The 7376-nt window shown below is 42.9% G+C and overlaps 1 pseudogene; it reads left to right on the top strand.

Annotated features, from left to right (window-relative positions):
* Positions 1-2450: 2450 nt before the first annotated feature.
* Positions 2451-2917, top strand: LOC147003835 (peptidyl-prolyl cis-trans isomerase A pseudogene; annotated as a pseudogene).
* Positions 2918-7376: the final 4459 nt, after the last annotated feature.

Raw genomic sequence — 7376 nt, 5'->3', positions numbered from 1 at the left:
TGTTCCAGCATGCTGGGCTCGCCCTGCACATGAAGAAGAGAAAAAGAACGACCCCCAGCAGCCCGTTCGGTGAGTGTTTATACAGTTTTCAGAGCATTGGCCATTAGGCATAATGTGATTGGCAGAACAGTGTGACTTTTAAACGGATTGGTCTTTAGGGAATGAGGTGACAAGGACTTCCCTTGTCTGTAGGTGGCCTATGTATGTGTCTATGTGCTCTGGGCCTCCCCAACCCCGCAGGTGGCCCATGGTTGGTCTTTGCGCGCGCGCGCGCGCGCGCACACACACACACACACACACACACACACACACACACACACACCAGCCTCCATGGTGTGAGGAATGTAATTAGCCTCTCCCTTCTGGAGGGGAGGAGTGCCTAAGTGCTCCATGGCTTTTCTCTTCCAGGAGGGGAGGACTCTGGTGGAATTTTCCAAAGGTGCTGAGCTGACCTCCTCACTTGTCCATTGGCTTATAAAATAAGGGTGACCTTATTCTCCGTGTGGAACAACATTTGATGAAAATTCTAATTGTATCAACTTTTAGACTGTTACTAGGTCCTTGAGAACATCTAATTTTATTGATATGAAAACAAGTTGGATTAAAATTAATCTTAGCATTACAATAAAAAGAATCTGGACATACCACATGCATTGAGGGCTTATTTTGTATGAGGAACACTTCTACATTTTTTTATAGCCTTAAATCACTTAATCCTCTTGCTAGTGCTACAGGCTTAGCATGTAGTTCAGGGGTAGAGCCCTGGGTTCAATCCTCAGCACTGAAAACAAACAAACAAACAAACAAACAAACAAACAGTATTGACTAGTTTTAGGCTAGATAAGCATTTTTACCAATAACTCTTTTCACAGTTAAGCAAGCAGAGACTTTCAATGTTTGCTCAGAGCTCCACAACCAATAGCTAAAACGGAGAGTTTGGAGTGTCAGCTTGGTTAAAGGTTTTGCTGTTCATTGAGTATTATAATCTAGAGTTGCAATCATGCTTGTGGCTTCTGAGACTGGCCAGACAGAATGGAGACAGGCTGACAGTGTAAGACCCATGCTAGAATCCAAAGGTGCAAAAACGGAATGCACATATGGAGGGACTCATAAATACACATCTTTTGTTTTGTTTTGTTTTGTTTTGTTTTGTTTTGTTTTGTTTTGTTTTGTTTTGTTTTGTTTTCCAGACAGGGTTTCTCTGTGTAGCCCTAGCTGTCCTGGAACTAACTCTGTAGACCAGGTTGGCCTCGAACTCAGAAATTCACCTGTCTCTGCCTCCCAAGTGCTGGGATTAAAGGCGTGCACCACCACGCCCGACCCATAAATACACATCTTAATTCACGTTTCCATATATGATAAAATTGGAATAGTGGGGAGTATAAAGTTATAAAGGTTTCCTTGAGACATGGTCTCACCAGCCTAGCCTCCAACTCATGGGGCTCGGCCTGCCACCGGAATGGGAGGGTTAAAGGTGTGGGCCACCACTGCCAGCTACAATGTTCCCAATTGTATCTACCAGGTCCATTCCTAGCACTCTACTATTCCGCTACTCAGACCACAGTACTACTGAAATAATTAAGTGTTTTAATATTGTAAAAATATTTACAATATTTTTACATTTTACTGTTGCCAGTGTGTGTGTGGGGGGGGGGTGGAGCACAAGACATATACATTCATATTATCTATTGTGTTATCAAGTGTAATTTAAATCAACACCTTGTATTTACTTTTCGTTTCAACAAAGGATTTGTAACATTCTAACATTGGTACAGGTGCTAATTCCCTTCATATTCTGTTTCCTTTCTTGAGTGTGGCCATTAGACATCTCACACAGTGTAAACAGCTCAGGGTATCAGTCTGTGGGAGGGTATTCATCTGCAGGAGCGGCACCTGCTCGGTGGTGCACCATCATGGAACAGACCAGTCCCCCTCTCCACCCCCCCCCCAGTCTGTGCAGTCCCAACTCCAGCATGTCTGTGTTTATGATACTAGGACATGCAGATTTGAAAGGAAGCCTGAGGGTACAAACCCAGTCCAGCTCTTGGGCTAGTTCCGAACACCTACCTCTTCCAAGTAAATGTTAAGTGTGACTTCTCCAAACTCACCCTTCTTCCTTGGGGGTTGCTTCGGAAGCTAGCTCTTAAGAGGAGGAAAGCAAGATAGAGCCAGAGCCGGAACCAGTCTTCACTATCCCTGGGGTAAAATATGTTATCCAGTTTTAAACGTCCAATATTTCAGTTTTATCATGAGATATATACTAACAAGTATGTATTTTATTTTTGTGCCACATCTTTGAATCCCAGTATGTTTTACATACTGTTTTACATGGCTAACATGACTGCTCATTCTGGCATCTTTCAAGTGCTCCGAATTAAAAACAAAACAAAACAAACCAAAAAAACAGACTTTGCAGACGCCACTGTTGCCTTTCGCTGCTTGCTGCAGCCATGGTCAACCCCACTGTGTTCTTTAACATCACGGCTGACAAGCCCTTGGGCCATGTCTCCTTCAAGCTGTTTGCAGACAAAGTTCCAAAGATAGCACTGGAGAGAAAGGATTTGGCTACAGAGGTTCCTCCTTTCACAGAATTACTCCAGGATTCATGAGCCACAGTGGAGACTTTACACGCCACAATGGCACTGGCGGCAGGTCCATCTATGGAGAGAAATTTGAGGATGAGAACTTCATCCCGAAGCATACAGGTCCTGGAATCTTGTCCATGGCAAATGCTGGACCAAACACAAACTGGGATTTTTATCTGCATTGCCAAGACTGAATGGCTGGAAGACAAGCATGTGGTCTTTGGGAAGGTGAAAGAAGGCATGAACATTGTGGAAGCCATGGAGCGTTTTGGGTCCAGGAATGTCAAGACCAGCAAGAAGATCGCCATTTCCGACTGTGGACAACTCTAATTTCTTTTGACTTGTGGGTGTTTTACCCCTCAAGCCATTCCCTCTGTAGCGCAGGAGAGCGCCCCACCCTATCTGCTTGCAGTGTCCTGTCATCTCTGCTCTCACCGAAGTTCTTTGGGTTCCATATTTTCCTCATTCCCCTTCAAGTCTAGCTGGATTGCAAAGTAAGTTTATGATTATGAATAAAAACTAAATAAGAAAAAACAAAACAAAAAGTGAGGCACGTAGGCTACGGTGTACAGTATTTGCCTAGCATGTGCAAGGCCCTATGTTCTATTCCCAGCACTGAATAAGAATAAGGAACCAATGGGGCTGGAGAGATGGCTCAGCAGTTAAGAGCAATGATTGCTCTTCCAAAGGTCTTGAGTTCAAATCCCAGCAACCACATGGTGGCTCACAACCATCCTTAATGAGATCAGATGCCCTCTTCTGGTGTGTCCGAAGACAACTACAGTGTACTTACTTATAATAAGTAAATTCTTGGGCCGGAACAAGCAGAGACTGAGCGAGCAGGGCCGACCAGAGCAAGCAGAGGAACTAAATTCAATTCCCAGGAACCACATGAAGGTTCACAACCATCTGTACAGCTACATAAATTACTCATATACATAAAAATAAATAAATAAATCTTTAAAAAAAAAAGAATAAGGAACCAAGACTATTACTGCTTCCTCTTCATATATCCGATGCACCGTAGCAGCCCATTCAGATAGTCTGATTTTGAATTGTAAGTGTGTGTATGTGTGTAATAGATATATAGAACAGTACCTACTTCACAGGGTTCTGTTTCATCAATATCAGGTCCCTTAGGAGATAGTTAAATGGAAACAAAATACAAAAAAACAGAAACAAAAGACAGAAGCCACCTACTAACTGGTTGGTGGTCTCCATGGACTGAACTCAGACAACATCTTCACTCCCACCATGGCCGTGTTGGATGAGCTGTGACTCCCCACATAACTGAGGGCAGGAAGAAGTAGACTCTGCATCTTTACACACACATGTGGGCATATGCACACCAACCTCCCTCTCCACACACAAATTCAGTTCCCAAGACCCAGATGGCCCCAGCTTTCCTTGCCTGCTATGAATAGTAAGAGTCAAAGACTGAGGGGAAGTCAATTGTCCACAACTTGTTTTCCTCATTTCCACCTGAAGTTCTGTGTAATTTTAGGAGGGAAGATGTGGTATCTCAATGCCATCCGGTAGAACGAGACTGATAAGCAAATCAGAGTAAGGAAGGGCTTCAAATTTGTACACCTCAGACCACTTTCCTAGAGGAAGACAGGGGTTGGGGAAAGGAGAAGGAAAGGGAGGATACCAGGGGAGGGGCAAGGAGGGGAGGGAGGGAGGGGGTAGTGAGAAATTGTGTTTGAAGGAAGAATATACTGACATTCCTTTTCCTTGCACTCCGTTCTCATGGCTCTCTGCTTGCCTGCACATAGACACAACCCTGGCCTGAGACCTCCACAGTGCACCGTTCATGGATGCTGGGCAGGCAGCATCTCCTGCTGCAGGACCAGTCGGTTGGCAGACTTGACGCGGAAAATGCATTGAAACTTTTCAGTAGATTTTATAACCACGCTGACTCTCTCAGATGGCATGAAGGCAATTGCAGGATTCCTGGCAAGTGGGTGGAGGGCAACTATAGCATCCTGAAGTAAAGCAAGCATATGCTTACTGTTTTGTGAGCCATGAGAGCTAACCTGAAGGACCCTGTAAATGCATGCCTGGTAACTGAAGCAGACTTGGGTGACAGCACTCCTAAGTGTATAGAGAGCTATGTTCACCTCTTCTCCAGAAGCTGTTACGGGAACCCAGACAACGTACACATATAGAAAAGCATCATTAACAAGTTGTGATTGAACAGCGTTAGGTCATCTGGCCCTTCTGGTAGAGTCATGCTTAGAAATAGAACTTAGCTTCAAAGGGGTTATTTCTAGAATCAAGCGGATAATGGCTCACTGTATGTTTTATAGCCCTCTTGTTGGAGCAGGAACCAGCAACGTCTTGAGAGTCCTAGAAAATTCATACTTCTGGAGTTATTCATTCTGTAGTCACCTGTGTGACTGTGGTGAGAGTACCAGAACCCTTGGGCAATCCTTCCTTTCAATCCAAGGCTTCTTAGCTATTGGAATACATGATAATCTATTTTAAATTTTTTTATTTTATTTATATGAGTACACTGTAGCTGTCTTCAGATCCCATTACAGATAGTTGTGAGCAATTGAACTCAGGGCCTCTGGAAGAGCAGTCAGTGCTCTTAACCACTGAGCCATCTCTCCAGCCTCAATAATCTTTTCCTTAGCTCTGAAGGAGACAGACCATCACTAAGAGTGTATCATATTGTATAGCTTGAAGCTTTCCATTTCAAAAACACAATTTATATAGATTACAATAAAGAGGAAGAGAATGAGCTGCTCAGTGCAACTTGTTATATTCTACTCTCTACTGGGAGAACTTCTACCAGTAAATGACACCGTAAAATGTATATTACAGACTAAAGGACTTCATTTTTCATATCCTCTGAAGACCAAACATATTGGCATGACTGCCCTGTGAAGTAAGAAGGTGGGGATGCCCTGTGGAAGCTGCAAACAAACTTCACCTGTAAGACTGTCTACCCTTTTGTGAGTAGAAGCCAGGGAATCATTACTGTTTCAGCTTCCCAAAGCAAGTCAACAGAAGGGCCTTCCCACTGGCTGAAGTTCCAGGGTCTGTGTGTGAGTGTGTGTGTGTGTGTGTGTGTGTGTGTGAGAGAGAGAGAGAGAGAGAGAGAGAGAGAGAGAGAGAGAGAGAGAGAGAGAGAGAGAGAGAGAGAGAAACAAACAGAGAAACAGAGAAACAGAGAAACAGAATCAGAGAAACAGAGATAGAGACAGAGACAGAGACAGACACAACAGAGACAGAGAGATGGAGAGACACAGACAGACAGACAGAGACAGATGCACACATATACACACAGAGACAGAGAGAGACACAGAGAGAGAGAGACATACACAGATACACACACACACAAACACACACAGATTTCTTGTAATTGCTAAGGATTTTATTGAAAAACAATTCTGACAGGCACATGTCACTGAGATTTTTAAAGATTTCTCTTACCAATTGGCAAAATATTGATACACACACATACACACGACCAGACAACAGGCATTTCCTGATCAAAAATGTCCCTGAGAGCCTGGGGTGTAGCCACAAGGCCAACTATGTGTTTATCAGGTACAAGGCCCAAGTTTGAATCCCCAGCAGCAAAAATTGAAAATAAATAAAAACTATTTTCAATTCCCTAAGAAAAGACATCAAAAGAAGTTCCCTGAAATAAGAAAGCATAGAACTATATCTTTTTTCTTCTTCTTTTGTTAAAAAGACGGTTAAATTGGCTGGATGGTGGTGGTGCACACCTAGGAGGCAGAGCCAGGAGTTCAAGGCCAGCTTGGTCTACATAGTGAGTTTCATAACACCCAGGGCTACCAAAAAAAAAAAAAAAAAAAAAAAAGCCGGGCGTGGTGGCGCACGCCTTTAATCCCAGCACTCGGGAGGCAGAGGCAGGCGGATTTCTGAGTTCGAGGCCAGCCTGGTCTACAAAGTGAGTGCCAGGACAGCCAGGGCTACACAGAGAAACCCGGTCTCGAAAAACCAAAAAAAAAAAAAAAAAAAACACCCAGGGCTACATGGAGACACCATGTCTCAAAATAAACCCCTAAAACAAACAAACCAAACCAACCAAACAAAAAACTAATGTTACCATATTTAAACTTTTTTTTTTACATCTTTATAAAAATGTTCATCTGTTTAGCTCACTCTTTCTCCTAGGTCTCCTTGACATGTTACACATTAATACTACTGACACTAATTTCAATAAATTAATTTATAATTTCCATGCAGACAAGGAATACATTTTCTTCTTTATTCAAGTAATTTTTATATGTTAGATATTTAATTAATTTTCAGGATAATGTACTAATGACCACTCTGTTATGATAAGGTGCGTGTGTGTGTGTGTGTGTGTGTGTGTGCGCGCTGCTCTGTTATGATAAGATGCACATGTGTGTGTGTGCTGCTCTGTTATGATAAGGTGCACATGTGTGTGTGTGTGTGTGTGTGTGTGTGTGCTGCTCTGTTATGATAAGGTGCACATGTGTGTGTACTTGAGTGTATAAGCAATGTGTACTCTGTGGATCAAACCTGTAGAGGAATTTTAATCCAGCAACATGGCTACTTTGGCAATGGATCATATCCAAAGACTTTCTAGGTCTATATGATGTAGCTAGAATGCAAGCGTACCCTGAATTACACAGTATGAGGTGACTGGAATATAGACACACCTTTAGAACATACCTTTAATCCTTAACAATGAAGGTTAGTTTGTAGAAGGAAGCAGCATTGATTGAAAATGACTTCTAATTGCGGGGGAAGACAAAGTATGAATCAGAGAAAGATTTGACAGAATTA

This window comes from Mus caroli, unplaced genomic scaffold (genome assembly GCF_978045245.1).
Source record: "Mus caroli unplaced genomic scaffold, Mus_caroli_1 scaffold_7, whole genome shotgun sequence".
NCBI classification, from domain to species: domain Eukaryota; kingdom Metazoa; phylum Chordata; class Mammalia; order Rodentia; family Muridae; genus Mus; species Mus caroli.
Note: the sequence above shows the minus strand (reverse complement) of the source record. Positions and strands in the feature narration are given on the sequence as shown.